The sequence below is a fragment of the Hippoglossus stenolepis genome, chromosome 10 (genome assembly GCF_022539355.2).
Source record: "Hippoglossus stenolepis isolate QCI-W04-F060 chromosome 10, HSTE1.2, whole genome shotgun sequence".
NCBI lineage: Eukaryota > Metazoa > Chordata > Actinopteri > Pleuronectiformes > Pleuronectidae > Hippoglossus > Hippoglossus stenolepis.
The window spans coordinates 26,717,452-26,737,920 of NC_061492.1; the positions used below are offsets into that span (position 1 = coordinate 26,717,452).

At 45.1% G+C, this 20,469-nt stretch overlaps 29 non-coding genes and 2 pseudogenes across 29 annotated transcripts; all 31 read right to left on the reverse strand.

Moving 5' to 3' along the window:
* Positions 1 to 527: 527 nt before the first annotated feature.
* On the reverse strand, positions 528 to 713 carry LOC124852987. The gene has a single exon (XR_007033400.1). It is a non-coding gene; the product is annotated as a U2 spliceosomal RNA (small nuclear RNA).
* Positions 714 to 886: 173 nt separating this feature from the next.
* On the reverse strand, positions 887 to 997 carry LOC124853766. The gene has a single exon (XR_007034105.1). It is a non-coding gene; the product is annotated as a U5 spliceosomal RNA (small nuclear RNA).
* A 482-nt stretch (positions 998 to 1,479) lies between these two features.
* Positions 1,480 to 1,673, reverse strand: LOC124852917. The gene has a single exon (XR_007033334.1). It is a non-coding gene; the product is annotated as a U2 spliceosomal RNA (small nuclear RNA).
* A 177-nt stretch (positions 1,674 to 1,850) lies between these two features.
* LOC124853871 lies at positions 1,851 to 1,960 on the reverse strand. The gene has a single exon (XR_007034202.1). It is a non-coding gene; the product is annotated as a U5 spliceosomal RNA (small nuclear RNA).
* A 467-nt stretch (positions 1,961 to 2,427) lies between these two features.
* Positions 2,428 to 2,612, reverse strand: LOC124853135. The gene has a single exon (XR_007033489.1). It is a non-coding gene; the product is annotated as a U2 spliceosomal RNA (small nuclear RNA).
* A 5,203-nt stretch (positions 2,613 to 7,815) lies between these two features.
* On the reverse strand, positions 7,816 to 8,002 carry LOC124852965. The gene has a single exon (XR_007033381.1). It is a non-coding gene; the product is annotated as a U2 spliceosomal RNA (small nuclear RNA).
* A 176-nt stretch (positions 8,003 to 8,178) lies between these two features.
* On the reverse strand, positions 8,179 to 8,288 carry LOC124853656. The gene has a single exon (XR_007033996.1). It is a non-coding gene; the product is annotated as a U5 spliceosomal RNA (small nuclear RNA).
* Positions 8,289 to 8,782: 494 nt separating this feature from the next.
* Positions 8,783 to 8,971, reverse strand: LOC124854419. Its single transcript, XR_007034663.1, has one exon. It is a non-coding gene; the product is annotated as a U2 spliceosomal RNA (small nuclear RNA).
* A 173-nt stretch (positions 8,972 to 9,144) lies between these two features.
* On the reverse strand, positions 9,145 to 9,254 carry LOC124853924. The gene has a single exon (XR_007034242.1). It is a non-coding gene; the product is annotated as a U5 spliceosomal RNA (small nuclear RNA).
* Positions 9,255 to 9,752: 498 nt separating this feature from the next.
* On the reverse strand, positions 9,753 to 9,938 carry LOC124852758. Its single transcript, XR_007033181.1, has one exon. It is a non-coding gene; the product is annotated as a U2 spliceosomal RNA (small nuclear RNA).
* Positions 9,939 to 10,115: 177 nt separating this feature from the next.
* LOC124853676 lies at positions 10,116 to 10,226 on the reverse strand. Its single transcript, XR_007034016.1, has one exon. It is a non-coding gene; the product is annotated as a U5 spliceosomal RNA (small nuclear RNA).
* Positions 10,227 to 10,724: 498 nt separating this feature from the next.
* On the reverse strand, positions 10,725 to 10,913 carry LOC124853897. Its single transcript, XR_007034221.1, has one exon. It is a non-coding gene; the product is annotated as a U2 spliceosomal RNA (small nuclear RNA).
* Positions 10,914 to 11,087: 174 nt separating this feature from the next.
* On the reverse strand, positions 11,088 to 11,199 carry LOC124853688. Its single transcript, XR_007034027.1, has one exon. It is a non-coding gene; the product is annotated as a U5 spliceosomal RNA (small nuclear RNA).
* A 495-nt stretch (positions 11,200 to 11,694) lies between these two features.
* On the reverse strand, positions 11,695 to 11,885 carry LOC124854325. The gene has a single exon (XR_007034569.1). It is a non-coding gene; the product is annotated as a U2 spliceosomal RNA (small nuclear RNA).
* A 177-nt stretch (positions 11,886 to 12,062) lies between these two features.
* Positions 12,063 to 12,172, reverse strand: LOC124853649. The gene has a single exon (XR_007033989.1). It is a non-coding gene; the product is annotated as a U5 spliceosomal RNA (small nuclear RNA).
* Positions 12,173 to 12,662: 490 nt separating this feature from the next.
* Positions 12,663 to 12,849, reverse strand: LOC124852794. The gene has a single exon (XR_007033217.1). It is a non-coding gene; the product is annotated as a U2 spliceosomal RNA (small nuclear RNA).
* Positions 12,850 to 13,024: 175 nt separating this feature from the next.
* On the reverse strand, positions 13,025 to 13,133 carry LOC124853906. Its single transcript, XR_007034230.1, has one exon. It is a non-coding gene; the product is annotated as a U5 spliceosomal RNA (small nuclear RNA).
* Positions 13,134 to 13,631: 498 nt separating this feature from the next.
* Positions 13,632 to 13,822, reverse strand: LOC124853452. Its single transcript, XR_007033795.1, has one exon. It is a non-coding gene; the product is annotated as a U2 spliceosomal RNA (small nuclear RNA).
* Positions 13,823 to 14,000: 178 nt separating this feature from the next.
* LOC124853412 lies at positions 14,001 to 14,112 on the reverse strand. Its single transcript, XR_007033755.1, has one exon. It is a non-coding gene; the product is annotated as a U5 spliceosomal RNA (small nuclear RNA).
* A 498-nt stretch (positions 14,113 to 14,610) lies between these two features.
* On the reverse strand, positions 14,611 to 14,797 carry LOC124852924. The gene has a single exon (XR_007033341.1). It is a non-coding gene; the product is annotated as a U2 spliceosomal RNA (small nuclear RNA).
* Positions 14,798 to 14,973: 176 nt separating this feature from the next.
* LOC124853961 lies at positions 14,974 to 15,081 on the reverse strand (annotated as a pseudogene).
* Positions 15,082 to 15,576: 495 nt separating this feature from the next.
* On the reverse strand, positions 15,577 to 15,768 carry LOC124854262. The gene has a single exon (XR_007034506.1). It is a non-coding gene; the product is annotated as a U2 spliceosomal RNA (small nuclear RNA).
* Positions 15,769 to 15,945: 177 nt separating this feature from the next.
* Positions 15,946 to 16,057, reverse strand: LOC124853413. Its single transcript, XR_007033756.1, has one exon. It is a non-coding gene; the product is annotated as a U5 spliceosomal RNA (small nuclear RNA).
* A 495-nt stretch (positions 16,058 to 16,552) lies between these two features.
* Positions 16,553 to 16,744, reverse strand: LOC124854125. Its single transcript, XR_007034374.1, has one exon. It is a non-coding gene; the product is annotated as a U2 spliceosomal RNA (small nuclear RNA).
* A 177-nt stretch (positions 16,745 to 16,921) lies between these two features.
* On the reverse strand, positions 16,922 to 17,031 carry LOC124853764. The gene has a single exon (XR_007034103.1). It is a non-coding gene; the product is annotated as a U5 spliceosomal RNA (small nuclear RNA).
* Positions 17,032 to 17,528: 497 nt separating this feature from the next.
* Positions 17,529 to 17,714, reverse strand: LOC124852830. The gene has a single exon (XR_007033251.1). It is a non-coding gene; the product is annotated as a U2 spliceosomal RNA (small nuclear RNA).
* Positions 17,715 to 17,892: 178 nt separating this feature from the next.
* Positions 17,893 to 18,002, reverse strand: LOC124853713. Its single transcript, XR_007034052.1, has one exon. It is a non-coding gene; the product is annotated as a U5 spliceosomal RNA (small nuclear RNA).
* Positions 18,003 to 18,493: 491 nt separating this feature from the next.
* LOC124852837 lies at positions 18,494 to 18,681 on the reverse strand. Its single transcript, XR_007033258.1, has one exon. It is a non-coding gene; the product is annotated as a U2 spliceosomal RNA (small nuclear RNA).
* A 177-nt stretch (positions 18,682 to 18,858) lies between these two features.
* On the reverse strand, positions 18,859 to 18,965 carry LOC124853993 (annotated as a pseudogene).
* Positions 18,966 to 19,455: 490 nt separating this feature from the next.
* LOC124854248 lies at positions 19,456 to 19,645 on the reverse strand. Its single transcript, XR_007034492.1, has one exon. It is a non-coding gene; the product is annotated as a U2 spliceosomal RNA (small nuclear RNA).
* Positions 19,646 to 19,821: 176 nt separating this feature from the next.
* Positions 19,822 to 19,932, reverse strand: LOC124853644. The gene has a single exon (XR_007033984.1). It is a non-coding gene; the product is annotated as a U5 spliceosomal RNA (small nuclear RNA).
* Positions 19,933 to 20,469: the final 537 nt, after the last annotated feature.

A 20,469-nucleotide genomic window follows, 5' to 3' on the forward strand; every position in this document is an offset into this window, starting at 1 on the left:
CGAAAGACTTGTATGCGTTATAGAGAAACCAGAGTCAGCATGACCCTCTGGAGGCAGCAGAGGAGGCCTCTGGTCACAGTCACCACCTTCCAGGTAGGCCTCTCTTTGCTTTCCGCATGTCAGATCCCAGTATGCAACATTCCCAACCCGCCCCATCTGCCAACCAAATTATACACGTCTTTATTACCTCCTGCCCTATTCTGTGGTTGGCTTTTAAGCCTGCACAAGCAATACATCCCTGAACCACTTACATTCGCTCCAAAATGCTGACTCTCTGGTTTCTCACCAAGTCTCCCAGAAGTCTTAGTGAAAGCAAGTTTCATTCTTGACAAACGCTTCTAACTCAATTTGGAATCCAGTTCAAGCTCATTGTGACCCGTGCATGGTCACGTCACTAAGCAGTGAGCCATCAGCGGTTTCACACACTTGTGTGTGCTTCAGTCGTTACCTCAGTTTCATTGAGCCAGTGTAGAATTCACTTTTGATACGCGACAATTGTTTGAGTGTTTGGTTTTCTACAAGGTAAGAACAAGTGCACCGTTCCCAGCAGCACTGCAATGCTAGGTCGATGCGTGGAGAAAAGGAGCAAGCTCAAATTACTGCCCCTCATGCCAAAAATCTGCTTAATATGTAGTCCTCATATAGAGGACATATCAGATAATAAACTGATAAGAATACTACACTTAGATCTTGGCCAAAGGCCGAGGCGATAAGCCCAAGTGTTGGATGTCCGCCAAGCTCCAGCTCAAATCTCACTTGTTGTGGTACCCCGTTCGTAGGTGTGCATACAATGGCTGCTGCTTATCACCTCTGCCAAGCTCTCCTTTGTGGCGCTTGATTTCCTGACCTAGACAGCTCTTTGACTTTTCACAATTTCATAGAGGCTCAGCCATACAACAAAGCCTGCCAAAAATATATTCAACTCATGTTTGTTCCTCTCCCACGGAAGTCTTTAGTAAAGGCGAAAGACTTGTGCGTTATGAAGAAACCAGAGTCAGCATGGCCCTCTGTTGGAGGCAGCAGAGGAGCCTCTCGGTCATGGTCACCACCTTCACCGTAGGCCTCTCTTTGCTTTCCCCTTGTCAGATCCCAGTATGCAACATAACCCCCCCCATCTGCCAACCAAATTATACACGTCTTTATTACCTCCTGCCCTGACTACTGTGATTGGCTTTTAAGCCTGCCTAAGCAATACATCCTGAACCACCACATTCCTAAATGCTGACTCTGGTTTCTCACCAAGTCTCCCAGAAGGTCTTGAGTGAAAGCAAGTTTCCATTCTTGACAAACGCTTCTAACTCATTTGGAGTCAGTTCAAGCTCATTGTGACCCCGTGCATGGTGCGTCACTAAGCAGTGAGCCATCAAGCGGTTTCACACACTTGTGTGTGCCAGGCTGTTACCTCACTTTCATTGAGCTAGTGTAGAATTCACTTTTGATGCTGCAATTGTTTGAGTGTTTGGTTTTTACAAGGTAAGAACAGAGTGCACCGTTCCCCAGTGACACTGCATTTCTAGGTCGATCGTGGAAGAAAGGAGCAAGCTCCAAATTTTTGCCCCTCATGCACCAAAATCTAGTTAATATGTAGTCCTCATATAGAGGGGACATATCAGATATTAAACTGATAAGAACAGATACTACACTTGATCTTAGCCAAAAGGCCGAGAAGCGATAAGCCCCAAGTGTTGGATGTCACGTCAACTCTTGGCAAAAATCTCACTTGTTGAGTACCCCGTTCGTAGGTGTGCATAACAATGGCTGCTGCTTATCCCCTCCTCCCAAGCTCTCCTTTGTGGCGCTTGGTTTCTGACCTAGACAGCTCTTTGACTTTTCACAATTTCTTCAGGCTCAGCCATACAGCCAAGCCTGCCACCAATCTATTCAACTCATGTTGGTTCCTCTCCACGGAAGTCTTTAGTAAAAGGTGAAAGACTTGTGCGTTATGAAGAAACCAGAGTCAGCATGGCCCTGTTGAGCAGCAGAGGAGCCTCTCCAGTCCTGATCACCACCTTCTACAGTGACCTCTGCTTTTACATGTCAGATCCCAGTATGCTTGTTCCCGACCGCCCCATCTGCCAACCAAATTATACACGTCTTTATTACCTCCTGCCCTGGCTTCCTGTGACTAGGCACCAGCCTGCCTAAACAATACATCCCTGAACCACCCATTAAGCCAAATGCAGCTCTGGTTTCTCACCAAAGTCTCCCAGAGGTCTTGAGTGAAAGCAAGTTTCCATTCTTGACAAACGCTGTCAATTTTGGAATCAGTTCAAGCTCGTGTGACCCGTGCATGGTCAAATCACTGTCGTGCTGTTATCAGGCTGGTTCACGCCTGTTCGACAGACACCACCTCGGTTTTCATTGAGCCAGTGTAAATTCACTTTTGATGCGACAATTGTTTGAGTGTTTGGTTTTCTACAAGTAAGAACAGAGTGCACCGTTCCCAGCAGCACTGCAATGTAGGTCAATGCGTGGAAGAAAGAGGCAAACAAATTACTGCCCTCATGCCAAAATCTGCTTAATATGTAGTCCTCATATAGAGGTTCATATAAATCAATAATAAATAAGAACAGATACTACATGATCTTAATATATGCAAGGCACGAAATGATAAGCCCAAATTTGGATGTCTGTAAACTCTTGGCACAAATCTCACTTGTTGTGGTACCCCGTTAGGCAGTTGTACATGCAATGGCTGCTGCTTATCACCTCCGCCCAAGCTCTCCTTTGTAGGCAGTTTCTGACCCTAGACAGCTCTTTGACTTTTCACAATTTCCATAAGGCTCAGCCAGCCTAGCAAAGCCTGCAAAAATATATTCAACTCATGTTTGTTCCTCTCCATGGAAGTCTTTGTAAGAATTTGAAAAGACTTAATGCGTTATGAAACCAGAGTCAGCATAGCCTCATTTTGAGCAGCAGAGGAGCCTCTACAGATCCACAGTCACCACCTTCACGGTGAGCCTCTCTTTGCTTTCCGCGTGTCAGATCCCAGTATGCAGCATTCCCAGCCGCCCCGTCTGCCAACCAAAATTATACACGTCTTTATTACCTCCTGCCTGACTACTGTGATTCGCTTTATTTATAAACATATCTATCCCCAGACCACTTACATTTCCTTAAAAATACGGCTCCTGTTTCTCATAAATCTCAGAAGTCTTAAAATTTGACCAGTTCAACTCTGACTAAACAACGCTGGCACTCAATTTAGATCGGATCAAACTCATTCATTCCCATGTGGTCATTCTAACGTAAGCCACGATCAGGCGGTTCACCGCATGTGTTGCGGGCTGATCTCTCAGTTCATTCGATGATGTGATTCCGCTGGAAATGAAGCGATGTTTAGTTGTTTGTGGTTCTGCAAGGTGGAAGCCAGAGTTTTCAGTTGTAGCAAACACTTTCTTTGATGCTAGTCGTTAAACATGGAGAAGAAGATAAACTCAATTCTTTACCTCATTTAAAATCTGCAACCATATAACTGGGTCACTCATTACAGGATATAATGGATGTTAAATAGTGAGTACAGATCTGTAACGATCTTGTAAAAGGCAGAAGCATTATTCAAGGATGGATGTCCACTTCAAACTCGAACTTTCAAATCCTTCTGTTGGCTGATTTTCAAATTCATTAGTTATTACTCATGTGACATAACGCATCTCATTGATCTCTATTGCAGCTGGTTCCATTGGGCGACTCGTTGTTTCACTGATTTCATAAAATCAATGACCTGTTAATTGCTAAATGTAATAACCATGTTTGTTCCTCTCATGATTTTCGTGGCGGGACGTCATTCACCGAAGAGGAAATAGGTCAACCATGGCCACTCTGTGGAGCAGCCTTGGAGGCCTCTAAGTCCTAGTCACCACCCATTGATTGTGAGCCTCACCTTTCATATAGATCCAAGTGTCTTGTTTGTTTACCCATCTTCCAACCAAATTCCACACATCTCTTTACCACATCTGTACTGATACCTGTGATTCAGCTTTGTTTACTACTAATATTATCTCCTGAATACTGCATTATCAAAAAGTCTGACTCTGGTTTCTCTTTAGTCTCAAGAGATCTGAGTATGGGTTTATCTTCAAACAACTGTGCTTCAACTCAGTTGAGTCAAGTCAAACTCTTGCAGCCCATTCCATAATTCATCACTGTAGTAACCTTCAGGCGGTTCCCCACCTTATGCTTTGTTGTTCCCTAGAGACTTTTAGTTAAATAGATGTAAATTCACTTTGATCAAACAGTTGTTTAGGATGTTTGGTTTCTACAAAGTTAAACAAAGTTTTCAGTTCCCAACAGCCTTTTCTCTGTTACTAGTTGATCATGTGGAGAAAAGGACAACTCCAAATTCTATTTATGTATAAAAGTCTGCTCTTGTAGTCTCTATAAGGTTCATCAGATCAGCTGTTAAGATAGATCTGTTGGATCTTAGTACAAAGGCAGGAAAGCGATGTCCCAGTTGTTTGGATCATCCATGAAACCACATTTAAATCTCAACTTGGTTTAGCCTCTGTGGTCTTGCATATGATAAACCACCTTCTCCTCAGCCATTTCTCTTTATTGCTTTACTCCAGTTCAAGCTCAGCGCAACTCTTGTTTCACATTCCATAATCAATACTTCACAATAAGCGTGCCATACAAATGCATTCATTACTTCATGAACATTCTCCAGATCGGATCTTTGGTAAGTGAAACATGATTATGAAAATATGATCAATAAACCCTCATTGGAGACAGCTGAAGACATCTGATCTGATCTGCCTTCTTGGTAGACTCACTGCTTTGCATGTCTCAGGTCAATGCAACTGTTCAATACTTCATCCACAACTGATTCACAAGTGTTTCTTTCCTGCCCTGCAGCCTTTGTGGGTTAGCTTTTTAGGCTGCTACCTAAACTCAGCTCCATCTGGACCACCTGCCCATTTAAACCAGATATGCTGGAAGCTCTGGACTCTACAGAATCCCCAGAGGTCTTGAGTGAAAACGGTTTCAGTTCTAATAAGCCTTCCAACTCTGTAGGTCATTGGTTCAGAGAATATTCGTTACGTGCGATGTCCTCGGTGAAATATCGGTTTACCTTGTGTGTTCAAGGCGTTCGTTTTCGACAATTGGTCTGGAATTCCATTTTTCATCCGCGTGAAATTGTTTGATGTTTGGTCTTCTGGCGCGGTAATTAAGTTCTCGTTCCAACGTACTAGGTGATCATTGGAAAAGACGGCTCGAATTACTTCCTATGCAGAATACAATACCAATGTAATTCTCATAGGGTTCTGGATGTTGACTGATCAGGTGATCTTTAACATGGGTCTTAACCTCAAGAAGGCCTTTACAGAAAGCGATATTAAGTATGTGTGGATCATCACACTGACTCTTGTTTCAAATCACTTGTTGTGGTATTACCCCAATTCATTAGTTAATGTTTACTGCATAACCTAATTAATATGCATATGTCACTCATTCAAACTCTCTGTTTGCCGGCTGGTTTCTCTGACACTGGACAATCTTTGAGCTTTTCCAGTTTAGATCATTGCCTATTTAATATATAAAAAATCATTAATCTTGTTACGACATCTCAGATGGTCTCTTTATTCAAGCGAAGAAGACGTGAACCTGAAGCCAGGTCAACACCAGCCCTGTTTGAACAGCGAGGACCTCGCTGATCACCGTAACTGCGGTGGGCTCTCTTTTCTGCTCATGTGGTTGGGCGTGCTCCCAACGTTATTCACATCATCACCGTCAAATTCACCACAATCTTTGACTGCTCTTTTTGTTCTGCGGTTGACTCATGCCTCATCTGATATCTAGACTCTACCGACCCAATACCGTGCTGCTGATGGACTACTGATCTCCCAGGATCTTGGGTGAAGTGAAGTTTCAATGTAACTTTGTCGTTGGAATCAGTTCAGCGCTCATTTATTGTGTTGCGCGATTAGTCTCTTTTTGTCGGTGAACCATCGGCGGTTCCACGTACAGCCTTATTCAAAAATGCATTATCTCGATTTCATTAAATACGTACCAGTTCTTTTTGTCCGACCGGTGTTTGAGTCTTTAACGGTTTTCAGGTGTTCGAATTGCGTTTCTACAGTTGCTTTCCTGAAATATATGGTCAGATAAGTGGAAAGGAGCAGCTCCAAATTCTACCCTGTGCAAAATCATGATATTAACGTGAGTCTCATTGAGACATCAGTCAATGGTGACTGGATCTTCTTTCCCGATCTTGTATAAAGGCTGAGGCGATGTGGCAGCCAGTGTTGGATCATCAGCTGTAACTCTTAACAATCTATGATATTGTGTTTATTCAGTGGTGTGCATGCTAATATTGTATTATCTTCCTTGACTCTATCGGCGTTATGGTTTGTTCAGGCCTGAAATCTTTGTTTACATTTGTAGAATAATGGCCTGCAATCAAATGCAAAGAATCTTTCAACAACTAACACATTCTCTCGCTGGGTCTTTTTGTGGCGAAAGCGCGATAGTTCTGAAGAAGCAGGTCGGCGCGTTTATCTGGTTCAGGAGTAATAGAGACGTCTGAGTCTGAGTCCACCTTGGTTGGGCACTCTTTGCTTTTTCATGTATACTAGGTCCAGTGTGCAGCCATTCTGCCATTATCTGTGACCAGAATTATGCCAGTGCCATTCATCTACCCCGATTATGGTGATTTAAACTTTAGCCACTAATAAACCTGGAACTCACCAGACAATAAGTATAGGCTCTGGTTCCCAAGTCAAGTCCAGGTGTGGTTTCATTCTGTGTGGCTTCTCTGCCTCATTGGGATCCAGTTAAATCATTTCATTCCCGTTGCTGTAGTCCGTCCTCATGATGGTGGTTCACCACTGTTGTTATTTCAACTGGTCCTCTTTCAGTGATAATGAGGTCCTTTTTGATGCGACCAATTGGGCAGTTGTTTTGGTTTCTAAGGTGTTAAGAATTAAATTTGTTTCAAGCGCTGTCCTGAATCGATGTGGAAAAAGATGACCAGTTACCCTCTTTACAAATCGCCCAATGTGTTCCTCATACTGGGGACCTATAGATCTTCATTGTTCGAGCAATCCTATGAATCTGTGTAAAAAGCGAAAAAAATATTCGATGTTTTGGATCGATATTATAAACTCTGCTTCAAATCATTATTTGCATTTCCATACGTGGTTGTTTTCCTAATAATGGCGCCTTCCAGCCCATCATCTTGAAATCTCCTTTGTGTGGTTTCATTTCAGAAGATATGTTTCAGGTTCAAGATAGTATACACAATAAACCTACAAATTCTCATTATTCAAACTCATGGCAGACCATCTCACGAGTCTTTAAAGTAAGTGCAGAAGAAGGCTGATGTTCTGAAGAGAAGCTCAGAGTCAGCGTGGCCTCTGTGTTTGGAGGCTTCAACGAGGACTCTCGGTCAATCTGCTAAATTTGACCTCTCTTTGTTTCCACGTGTGGTCAAATGTTGACATTCCAGCCGCCTTCTCCCCATGTCAAGTTACCACATATCCTGCCATCTGCCACTCAAGCTATTTCACGGTTGTTCAGCCTTTTTCAAGTAATCACGTCCTGAACCTTTGTGTTCAACAAAAAATGTCTTGTCTCGTTTACAAGTCTCGGGGTCTTGGTGGCAAGTTCCGATCTTGACTAACTCAATATTTGAAGATCAGTTCAAATCGTGCGCGGCGCCACGTTCATAGTTCCACGCGTCTTTGTCAGTGATTACATCAGTGGTTTCTTCCCCACTGTATTATCAGCCAATCCTCAAGTTTCATTGAAATAACGTATAAATTCTTTACGGTCGCGATATGATAATTGTTTAGTGTTTGGTTTTCTACAAGGTAAGACAAGTGCACGTTCCCAATGACACTGCAATGCTAGGTCGATGCGTGGAAAGAAAGAACAAGCTCCAAATTTCTGCCCCTCATGCCAAAAATCTGTAATATGTAGTCCTCATATAGAGGACATATCAGATATTAAACTGATAAGAACAGATACTACACTTGATCTTAGCCAAAGGCCGAGGCGATAAGCCCCAAGTGTTGGATGTCCGCAAGCTCTTGGCACAAATCTCACTTGTTGTGGTTTACCCCGTTCGTAGGTGTGCATAACAATGGCTTCCTACTTATCACCTCGCCCAAGCTCTCCTTTGTGAGCTTGATTTCCTGACCTAGACAGCTCTTTGACTTTTCACAATTTCATAAGGCTCAGCCATACAGCAAAGCCTGCCAAATATATTCAACTCATGTTTGTTCCTCTCCCCGGAAGTCTTTAGTAAAGGCGAAAGACTTGTGCGTTATGAAGAGAAACCAGAGTCAGCATGGCCCTCTGTTGGAGACAGCAGAGGAGCCTCTCGGTCTGATCACCACCTTCTCGGTGGGGCCTCTCTTTGCTTTCCGCATGTCAGATCCCAGTCAACATTCCCAACCCGCCCCATCTGCCAACCAAATATATGCAGTCTTTATTACCTCCTGCCCTGACTACTGTGATTGGCTTTAAGCCTGCCTAAGCAATACATCCCTGAACCACTTGCATTCGCTCCAAAATGTGACTCTGGTTTCTCACCAAGTCTCCCAGAAGGTCTTGAGTGAAAGCAAGTTTCCATTCTTGACAAACGCTTCTAACTCAATTTGGAATCAGTTCAAGCTCATTTGTGACCCCGTGCATGGTCACGTCACTAAGCAGTGAGCCATCAGAGCGGTTTCACACACTTGTGTGTGCCAGACCGTTACCTCAGTTTCATTGAGCCAGTGTAGAATTCACTTTTGATACGCGACAATTGTTTGAGTGTTTGGTTTTCTACAAGGTAAGAACAGAGTGCACCGTTCCCAGCGGCACTGCAATGCTAGGTCGATGCGTGGAGGAAAAGAGCAAGCTCATTTCTGCCCCTCATGCCAAAAATCTGCTTATATATGTAGTCCTCATATAGAGGACATATCAGATATTAAACTGATAAGAACAGATACTACACTTGATCTTAGCCAAAAGGCCGAGGCGATAAGCCCCAAGTGTTGGATGTCACGCCAAGCTCTTGGCACAAATCTCACTTGTTGTGGTACCCCGTTCGTAGGTGTGCATAACAATGGCTGCTGCTTATCACCTCCGCCCAAGCTCTCCTTTGTGGCGCTTGATTTCTGACCTAGACAGCTCTTTGACTTTTCACAATTTCATAAGGCTCAGCCATACAGCAAAAATCCTGAAAATATATTCAACTCATGTTTGTTCCTCTCCACGGAAGTCTTTAGTAAAAGGCGAAAGACATGCGTTATGAAGAAACCAAGTCAGCATGGCCCTCTGTTGGAGAGCAGCAGAGGAGCCTCTCGGTCTTGTCACCACCTTCACGGTAGGCCTCTCTTTGCTTTCCGCATGTCAGATCCCAGTATGCAACATTCCCAACCCGCCCCCATCTGCCAACCAAATTATACACGTCTTTATTACCTCCTGCCCTGACTACTGTGATTGGCTTTTAAGCCTGCCTAAGCAATACATCCCTGAACCACTTACATTCGCTCCAAAATGCTGACTCTGGTTTCTCACCAAGTCTCCCAGAAGGTCTTGAGTGAAAGCAAGTTTCCATTCTTGACAAGCGCTTCTAACTCAATTTGGAATCCAGTTCAAGCTCATTGTGACCCGTGCATGGTCACGTCACAAAGCAGTGAGCCATCAGACGGTTTCACACACTTGTGTGTGCCAGGCCGTTACCTCAGTTTCATTGAGCCAGTGTAGAATTCACTTTTGATACGCGACAATTGTTTGAGTGTTTGGTTTTCTACAAGGTAAGAACAGAGTGCACCGTTCCCAGCGGCACTGCAATGCTAGGTCGATGCGTGGAGAGAAGGAGCAAGCTCCAAATTTCTGCCCCTCATGCCAAAAATCTGCTTAATATGTAGTCCTCATATAGAGGACATATCAGATATTAAACTGATAAGAACAGATACTACACTTGATCTTAGCCAAAGCCGAGCGATAAGCCCCAAGTGTTGGATGTCCCGCCAAGCTCTTGGCACAAATCTCACTTGTTGTGGTACCCGTTCGTAGGTGTGCATAACAATGGCTGCTGCTTATCACCTCCGCCCAAGCTCTCCTTTGTGGCGCTTGATTTCTGACCTAGACAGCTCTTTGACTTTTCACAATTTCATAAGGCTCAGCCATACAGCAAAGCCTGCCAAAAATATATTCAACTCATGTTTGTTCCTCTCCACGGAAGTCTTTAGTAAAGGCGAAAGACTTGTGCGTTATGAAGAAAACCAGAGTCAGCATGGCCCTCTGTTGGAGAGCAGCAGAGGAGCCTCTCGTCTCAGTCACCACCTTCACGGTAGGCCTCTCTTTGCTTTCCGCATGTCAGATCCCAGTATGCAACATTCCCAACCCTCCCCATCTGCCAACCAAAATTATACACGTCTTTATTACCTCCTGCCCTGACTACTGTGATTGGCTTTTAAGCCTGCCTAAGCAATACATCCCTGAACCACTTACATTCGCTCCAAAATGCTGACTCTGGTTTCTCACCAAGTCTCCCAGAAGGTCTTGAGTGAAAGCAAGTTTCCATTCTTGATAGCGCTTCTAACTCAATTTGGAATCCAGTTCAAGCTCATTGTGACCCGTGCATGGTCACGTCACTAAGCAGTGAGCCATCAGAGCGGTTTCACACACTTGTGTGTGCCAGGCCGTTACCTCACTTTCATTGAGCCAGTGTAGAATTCACTTTTGATACGCGACAATTGTTTGAGTGTTTGGTTTTCTACAAGGTAAGAACAGAGTGCACGTTCCCAGCGGCACTGCAATGCTAGGTCGATGCGTGGAGAGAAGGAGCAAGCTCCAAATTTCTCCCCTCATGCCAAAAATCTGCTTAATATGTAGTCCTCATATAGAGGACATATCAGATATTAAACTGATAAGAACAGATACTACACTTGATCTTAGCCAAAAGGCCGAGAAGCGATAAGCCCCAAGTGTTGGATGTCCCCAAGCTCTTGGCACAATCTCACTTGTTGTGTACCCCGTTCGTAGGTGTGCATAACAATGGCTGCTGCTTATCACCTCCGCCCAAGCTCTCCTTTGTGGCGCTTGATTTCTGACCTAGACAGCTCTTTGACTTTTCACAATTTCATAAGGCTCAGCCATACAGCAAAGCCTGCCAAAAATATATTCAACTCATGTTTGTTCCTCTCCACGGAAGTCTTTAGTAAAAGGCAGAAAGACTTGTGCGTTATGAAGAAACCAGAGTCAGCATGGCCCTCTGTTGGAGAGCAGCAGAGGAGCCTCTCAGTCTGATCACCACCTTCACGGTAGGCCTCTCTTTGCTTTCATGTCAGATCCCAGTATGCAACATTCCCAACCCGCCCCATCTGCCAACCAAAATTATACACGTCTTTATTACCTCCTGCCCTGACTACTGTGATTGGCTTTTAAGCCTGCCTAAGCAATACATCCCTGAACCACTTACATTCGCTCCAAAATGCTGACTCTGGTTTCTCACCAAGTCTCCCAGAAGGTCTTGAGTGAAAGCAAGTTTCCATTCTTGACAAACGCTTCTAACTCAATTTGGAATCCAGTTCAAGCTCATTGTGACCCGTGCATGGTCACGTCACTAAGCAGTGAGCCATCAGGCGGTTTCACACACTTGTGTGTGCCAGGCCGTTACCTCAGTTTCATTGAGCCAGTGTAGAATTCACTTTTGATACGCGACAATTGTTTGAGTGTTTGGTTTTCTACAAGGTAAGAACAGAGTGCACCGTTCCCAATGGCACTGCAATGCTAGGTCGATGCGTGGAGAGAAAGGAGCAAGCTCAAATTTCTGCCCCTCATGCCAAAAATCTGCTTAATATGTAGTCCTCATATAGAGGACATATCAGATATTAAACTGATAAGAACAGATACTACACTTGATCTTAGCCAAAGGCCGAGAAAGCGATAAGCCCCAAGTATTGGATGTCGCCAAGCTCTTGGCACAAATCTCACTTGTTGTGGTACCCGTTCGTTAGGTGTGCATAACAATGGCTGCTGCTTATCACCTCCGCCCAAGCTCTCCTTTGTGGCGCTTGATTTCCTGACCTAGACAGCTCTTTGACTTTTCACAATTTCATAAGGCTCAGCCATAAATCAAAGCCTGCCAAAAATATATTCAACTCATGTTTGTTCCTCTCCACGGAAGTCTTTAGTAAAGGCGAAAGACTTGTGCGTTATGAAGAGACCAGAGTCAGCATGGCCCTCTGTTGGAGAGCAGCAGAGGAGCCTCTCGGTCTGATCACCACCTTCACGGTAGGCCTCTCTTTGCTTTCCATGTCAGATCCCAGTATGCAACATTCCCAGCCGCCCCCATCTGCACCAAAATTATACACGTCTTTGTACCTCCTGCCTGACTACTGTGATTGGCTTTTAAGCCTGCCTAAGCAATACATCCCTGAACCACTTACATTCGCTCCAAAATGCTGACTCTGGTTTCTCACCAAGTCTCCCAGAAGGTCTTGAGTGAAAGCAAGTTTCCATTCTTGACAAACGCTTCTAACTCAATTTGGAATCCAGTTCAAGCTCATTGTGACCCGTGCATGGTCACGTCACTATGCAGTGAGCCATCAGAGCGGTTTCACACACTTGTGTGTGAGGCAGACCTCTCAGTTTCATTGAGCCAGTGTAGAATTCACTTTTGATACGCGACAATTGTTTGAGTGTTTGGTTTTCTACAAGTGAGAACAGAGTGCACCGTTCCCAGCGGCACTGCAATGCTAGGTCGATGCGTGGAGAGAAAGGAGCAAGCTCCAAATTACTGCCCCTCATGCCAAAAATCTGCTTAATATGTAGTCCTCATATAGAGGACATATCAGATATTAAACTGATAAGAACAGATACTACATGATCTTAGCCAAAAGGAGAAGCGATAAGCCCCAAGTGTTGGATGTCACGCCAAGCTCTTGGCACAAATCTCACTTGTTGTGGTACCCGTTCGTAGGTGTGCATAACAATGGCTGCTGCTTATCACCTCGCCCAAGCTCTCCTTTTGTAGCTTGATTTCTGACCTAGACAGCTCTTTGACTTTTCACAATTTCATAAGGCTCAGCCATACAGCAAAGCCTGCCAAAAATATATTCAACTCATGTTTGTTCCTCTCACGAAGTCTTTAGTAAGGCGAAAGACTTGTGCGTTATGAAGAGAAACCAGAGTCAGCATGGCCCTCTGTTGGAGGCAGCAGAGGAGCCTCTCGGTCTGATCACCACCTTCACGGTAGGCCTCTCTTTGCTTTCCGCATGTCAGATCCCAGTATGCAACATTCCCAACCCGCCCCCATCTGCCAACCAAAAATATACACGTCTTTATTACCTCCTGCCCTGACTACTGTGATTGGCTTTTAAGCCTGCCTAAGCAATACATCCCTGAACCACTTACATTCGCTCCAAAATGCTGACTCTGGTTTCTCACCAAGTCTCCCAGAAGGTCTTGAGTGAAAGCAAGTTTCCATTCTTGACAAACGCTTCTAACTCAATTTGGAATCCAGTTCAAGCTCATTGTGACCCGTGCATGGTCACGTCACTAAGCAGTGAGCCATCAGAGCGGTTTCACACACTTGTGTGTGCCAGGCCGTTACCTCAGTTTCATTGAGCCAGTGTAGAATTCACTTTTGATCGCGACAATTGTTTGAGTGTTTGGTTTTCTACAAGGTAAGAACAGAGTGCACCGTTCCCAGCGGCACTGCAATGCTAGGTCGATGCGTGGAGAGAAAGGAGCAAGCTCCAAATTTCTGCCCCTCATGCCAAAATCTGCTTAATATGTAGTCCTCATATAGAGGACATATCAGATATTAAACTGATAAGAACAGATACTACACTTGATCTTAGCCAAAAGGCCGAGAAGCGATAAGCCCCAAGTGTTGGATGTCACGCCAAGCTCTTGGCACAAATCTCACTTGTTGTGGTACCCGTTCGTAGGTGTGCATAACAATGGCTGCTGCTTATCACCTCCGCCCAAGCTCTCCTTTGTGGCGCTTGATTTCCTGACCTAGACAGCTCTTTGACTTTTCACAATTTCATAAGGCTCAGCCATACAGCAAAGCCTGCCAAAAATATATTCAACTCATGTTTGTTCCTCTCCACGGAAGTCTTTAGTAAAGGCGAAAGACTTGTGCGTTATGAAGAGAAACCAGAGTCAGCATGGCCCTCTGTTGGAGAGCAGCAGAGGAGCCTCTCGGTCTGATCACCACCTTCACGGTAGGCCTCTCTTTGCTTTCCGCATGTCAGATCCCAGTATGCAACATTCCCAACCGCCCCCATCTGCCAACCAAATTATACACGTCTTTGTTCCTCCTGCCCTGACTACTGTGATTGGCTTTTAAGCCTGCCTAAGCAATACATCCCTGAACCACTTACATTCGCTCCAAAATGCTGACTCTGGTTTCTCACCAAGTCTCCCAGAAGGTCTTGAGTGAAAGCAAGTTTCCATTCTTGACAAACGCTTCTAACTCAATTTGGAATCCAGTTCAAGCTCATTGTGACCCGTGCATGGTCACGTCACTAAGCAGTGAGCCATCAGAGCGGTTTCACACACTTGTGTGTGCCAGGCCGTTACCTCAGTTTCATTGAGCCAGTGTAGAATTCACTTTTGATACGCGACAATTGTTTGAGTGTTTGGTTTTCTACAAAGGTAAGAACAGAGTGCACCGTTCCCAGCGGCACTGCAATGCTAGGTCGATCGTGGAGAGAAAGACAAGCTCAAATTTCTGCCCCTCATGCCAAAAATCTGCTTAATATGTAGTCCTCATATAGAGGACATATCAGATATTAAACTGATAAGAACAGATACTACACTTGATCTTAGCCAAAGGCCGAGGCGATAAGCCCCAAGTGTTGGATGTCCACGCCAAGCTCTTGGCACAAATCTCACTTGTTGTGGTACCCGTTCGTAGGTGTGCATAACAATGGCTGCTGCTTATCACCTCCGCCCAAGCTCTCCTTTGTGGCGCTTGTTTTCTGACCTAGACAGCTCTTTGACTTTTCACAATTTCATAAGGCTCAGCCATACAGCCAAAGCCTGCCAAAATATATTCAACTCATGTTTGTTCCTCTCCTGAAGTCTTTAGTAAAGGCGAAAGACTTGCGTTATGAAGAGAAACCAGAGTCAGCATGGCCCTCTGTTGGAGAGCAGCAGAGGAGCCTCTCAGGTCTGATCACCACCTTCACGGTAGGCCTCTCTTTGCTTTCCATGTCAGATCCCAGTATGCAACATTCCCAACCCGCCCCCATCTGCCAGCCAAAATTATACCGTCTTTATTACCTCCTGCCCTGACTACTGTGATTGGCTTTTAAGCCTGCCTAAGCAATACATCCCTGAACCACTTACATTCGCTCCAAAATGCTGACTCTGGTTTCTCACCAAGTCTCCCAGAAGGTCTTGAGTGAAAGCAAGTTTCCATTCTTGACAAACGCTTCTAACTCAATTTGGAATCCAGTTCAAGCTCATTGTGACCCCGTGCATGGTCACGTCACTAAGCAGTGAGCCATCAGGCGGTTTCACACCTTGTGTGTGCCAGGCGTTACCTCAGTTTCATTGAGCCAGTGTAGAATTCACTTTTGATACGCGACAATTGTTTGAGTGTTTGGTTTTCTACAAGGTAGAACAGAGTGCACCGTTCCCAGCGGCACTGCAATGCTAGGTCGATGCGTGGAGAGAAAGGAGCAAGCTCCAAATTACTGCCCCTCATGCCAAAAATCTGCTAATATGTAGTCCTCATATAGAGGACATATCAGATATTAAACTGATAAGAACAGATACTACACTTGATCTTAGCCAAAAGGCCGAGAGCGATAAGCCCCAAGTGTTGGATGTCCACGCCAAGCTCTTGGCACAAATCTCACTTGTTGTGGTACCCGTTCGTAGGTGTGCATAACAATGGCTGCTGCTTATCACCTCCGCCCAAGCTCTCCTTTGTGGCGCTTGATTTCCTGACCTAGACAGCTCTTTGACTTTTCACAATTTCATAAGGCTCAGCCATACAGCAAAGCCTGCCAAAAATATATTCAACTCATGTTTGTTCCTCTCCACGGAAGTCTTTAGTAAAGGCGAAAGACTTGTGCGTTATGAAGAGAAACCAGAGTCAGCATGGCCCTCTGTTGGAGAGCAGCAGAGGAGCCTCTCGGTCACATCACCACCACGGTAGGCCTCTCTTTGCTTTCCGCATGTCAGATCCCAGTATGCAACATTCCCAACCCGCCCCATCTGCCAACCAAAATTATACACGTCTTTATTACCTCCTGCCTGACTACTGTGATTGGCTTTTAAGCCTGCCTAAACAATACATCCCTGAACCACTTACATTCGCTCCAAAATGCTGACTCTGGTTTCTCACCAAGTCTCCCAGAAGGTCTTGAGTGAAAGCAAGTTTCCATTCTTGACAAACGCTTCTAACTCAATTTGGAATCAGTTCAAGCTCATTGTGACCCCGTGCATGGTCACGTCACTAAGCAGTGAGCCATCAGAGCGGTTTCACACACTTGTGTGTGCCAGGCCGTTACCTCAGTTTCATTGAGCCAGTGTAGAATTCACTTTTGATACGCGACAATTGTTTGAGTGTTTGGTTTTCTACAAGGTAAGAACAGAGTGCACCGTTCCAGCGGCACTGCAATGCTAGGTCGATGCGTGGAGAGAAAGGAAGCAAGCTCCAAATTTCTGCCCCTCATGCCAAAAATCTGCTTAATATGTAGTCCTCATATAGAGGACATATCAGATATTAAACTGATAAGAACAGATACTACACTTGATCTTAGCCAAAAGGCCGAGAAGCGATAAGCCCCAAGTGTTGGATGTCACGCCAAGCTCTTGGCACAAATCTCACTTGTTGTGGTACCCCGTTCGTAGGTGTGCATAACAATGGCTGCTGTTATCACCTCCGCCCAAGCTCTCCTTTGTGGCGCTTGATTCCTGACCTAGACAGCTCTTTGACTTTTCACAATTTCATAAGGCTCAGCCATACAGCAAAGCCTGCCAAAATATATTCAACTCATGTTTGTTCCTCTCCAGGAAGTCTTTAGTAAAGGCGAAAGACTTGTGCGTTATGAAGAGAAACCAGAGTCAGCATGGCCCTCTGTTGGAGAGCAGCAGAGGAGCCTCTCGATCTGATCACCACCTTCACGGTAGGCCTCTCTTTGCTTTCCCATGTCAGATCCCAGTATGCAACATTCCCAACCCGCCCCCATCTGCCAACCAAAATTATACACGTCTTTATTACCTCCTGCCCTGACTACTGTGATTGGCTTTTAAGCCTGCCTAAGCAATACATCCCTGAACCACTTACATTCGCTCCAAAATGCTGACTCTGGTTTCTCACCAAGTCTCCCAGAAGGTCTTGAGTGAAAGCAAGTTTCCATTCTTGACAAACGCTTCTAACTCAATTTGGAATCAGTTCAAGCTCATTGTGACCCGTGCATGGTCACGTCACTAAGCAGTGAGCCATCAGAGCGGTTTCACACACTTGTGTGTGCCGGCCGTTACCTCAGTTTCATTGAGCCAGTGTAGAATTCACTTTTGATACGCGACAATTGTTTGAGTGTTGGTTTTCTACAAAGGTAAGAACAGAGTGCACCGTTCCCAGCGGCACTGCAATGCTAGGTCGATGCGTGGAGAAAGGAGCAAGCTCCAAAATTACTGCCCCTCATGCCAAAAATCTGCAATATGTAGTCCTCATATAGAGGACATATCAGATATTAAACTGATAAGAACAGATACTACATGATCTTAGCCAAAGGCCGAGAAGCGATAAGCCCCAAGTGTTGGATGTCACGCCAAGCTCTTGGCACAAATCTCACTTGTTGTGGTACCCCGTTCGTAGGTGTGCATAACAATGGCTGCTGCTTATCACCTCCGCCCAAGCTCTCCTTTGTGGCGCTTGATTTCTGACCTAGACAGCTCTTTGACTTTTCACAATTTCATAAGGCTCAGCCATACAGCAAAGCCTGCCAAAAATATATTCAACTCATGTTTGTTCCTCTCCACGAAGTCTTTAGTAAGGCGAAAGACTTGTGCGTTATGAAGAGAAACCAGAGTCAGCATGGCCCTCTGTTGGAGAGCAGCAGAGGAGCCTCTCGGTCTGATCACCACCTTCACGGTAGGCCTCTCTTTGCTCCATGTCAGATCCCAGTATGCAACATTCCCAACCCGCCCCATCTGCCAACCAAAATTATACCGTCTTTATTACCTCTGCCCTGACTACTGTGATTGGCTTTAAGCCTGCCTAAGCAATACATCCTGAACCACTTACATTCGCTCCAAAATGCTGACTCTGGTTTCTCACCAAGTCTCCCAGAAGGTCTTGAGTGAAAGCAAGTTTCCATTCTTGACAACGCGCTTCTAACTCAATTTGGAATCAGTTCAAGCTCATTGTGACCCGTGCATGGTCACGTCACTAAGCAGTGAGCCATCAGAGCGGTTTCACACACTTGTGTGTGCCAGGCCGTTACCTCAGTTTCATTGAGCCAGTGTAGAATTCACTTTTGATACGCGACAATTGTTTGAGTGTTTGGTTTTCTACAAGGTAAGAACAGAGTGCACCGTTCCCCATGGCACTGCAATGCTAGGTCGATGCGTGGAGAGAAAGAAGCAGCTCCAAATTTCTGCCCTCATGCCAAAAATCTGCTTAATATGTAGTCCTCATATAGAGGACATATCAGATATTAAACTGATAAGAACAGATACTACATTGATCTTAGCCAAAGGCCGAGAAGCGATAAGCCCCAAGTGTTGGATGTCACCCAAGCTCTTGGCACAAATCTCACTTGTTGTGGTACCCCGTTCGTAGGTGTGCATAACAATGGCTGCTGCTTATCACCTCCGCCCAAGCTCTCCTTTGTGGCGCTTGATTTCTGACCTAGACAGCTCTTTGACTTTTCACAATTTCATAAGGCTCAGCCATACTGTAAAGCCTGCCAAAAATATATTCAACTCATGTTTGTTCCTCTCCCGGAAGTCTTTAGTAAGGCGAAAGACTTGTCGTTATGAAGAAACCAGAGTCAGCATGGCCCTCTGTTGGAGCAGCAGAGGAGCCTCTGGTCTGATCACCACCTTCACGGTAGGCCTCTCTTTGCTTTCCATGTCAGATCCCAGTATGCAACATTCCCAACCCGCCCCATCTGCCAACCAAAATTATACACGTCTTTATTACCTCCTGCCCTGACTTCTGTGATTGGCTTTTAAGCTGCCTAAGCAATACATCCCTGAACCACTTACATTCGCTCCAAAATGCTGACTCTGGTTTCTCACCAAGTCTCCCAGAAGGTCTTGAGTGAAAGCAAGTTTCCATTCTTGACAAACGCTTCCTAACTCAATTTGGAATCCAGTTCAAGCTCATTGTGACCCGTGCATGTTCACGTCACTAAGCAGTGAGCCATCAGACGGTTTCACACACTTGTGTGCTGAGCCGTTACCTCAGTTTCATTGAGCCAGTGTAGAATTCACTTTTGATACGCGACAATTGTTTGAGTGTTTGGTTTTCTAAAGGTAAGAACAGAGTGCACCGTTCCCAGCGGCACTGCAATGCTAGGTCGATGCGTGGAGAGAAAGGGACAAGCTCCAAATTTCTGCCCTCATGCCAAAAATCTGCTTAATATGTAGTCCTCATATAGGGACATATCAGATATTAAACTGATAAGAACAGATACTACACTTGATCTTAGCCAAAAGGCCGAGAAGCGATAAGCCCCAAGTGTTGGATGTCCACGCCAAGCTCTTGGCACAAATCTCACTTGTTAGTTGCCGTTCGTAGGTGTGCATAACAATGGCTGCTGCTTATCACCTCCGCCCAAGCTCTCCTTTGTGGCGCTTGATTTCTGACCTAGACAGCTCTTTGACTTTTCACAATTTCATAAGGCTCAGCCATACAGCAAAGCCTGCCAAAAATATATTCAACTCATGTTTGTTCCTCTCCACGAAGTCTTTAGTAAAGGCGAAAGACTTGTGCGTTATGAAGAGAAACCAGAGTCAGCATGGCCCTCTGTTGGAGAGCAGCAGAGGAGCCTCTCGGTCTGATCACCACCTTCAGGTAGGCCTCTCTTTGCTTTCCATGTCAGATCCCAGTATGCAACATTCCCAACCCGCCCCATCTGCCAACCAAAATTATACACGTCTTTATTACCTCCTGCCCTGACTACTGTGATTGGCTTTTAAGCCTGCCTAAGCAATACATCCCTGAACCACTTACATTGTGAACCAAAATGCTGACTCTGGTTTCTCACAAAGTCTCCCAGAAGGTCTTAGTGAAAGCAAGTTTCCATTCTTGACAAACGCTTCTAACTCAATTTGGAATCCAGTTCAAGCTCATTGTGACCCGTGCATAGTCACGTCACTAAACAGTGAGCCATCAGAGCGGTTTCACACACTTGTGTGTGCCAGGCCGTTACCTCAGTTTCATTGAGCCAGTGTAGAATTCACTTTTGATCTGCGACAATTGTTTGAGTGTTTGGTTTTCTCCAAGGTAAGAACAGGTGCACCGTTCCCAGCGGCACTGCAATGCTAGGTCGA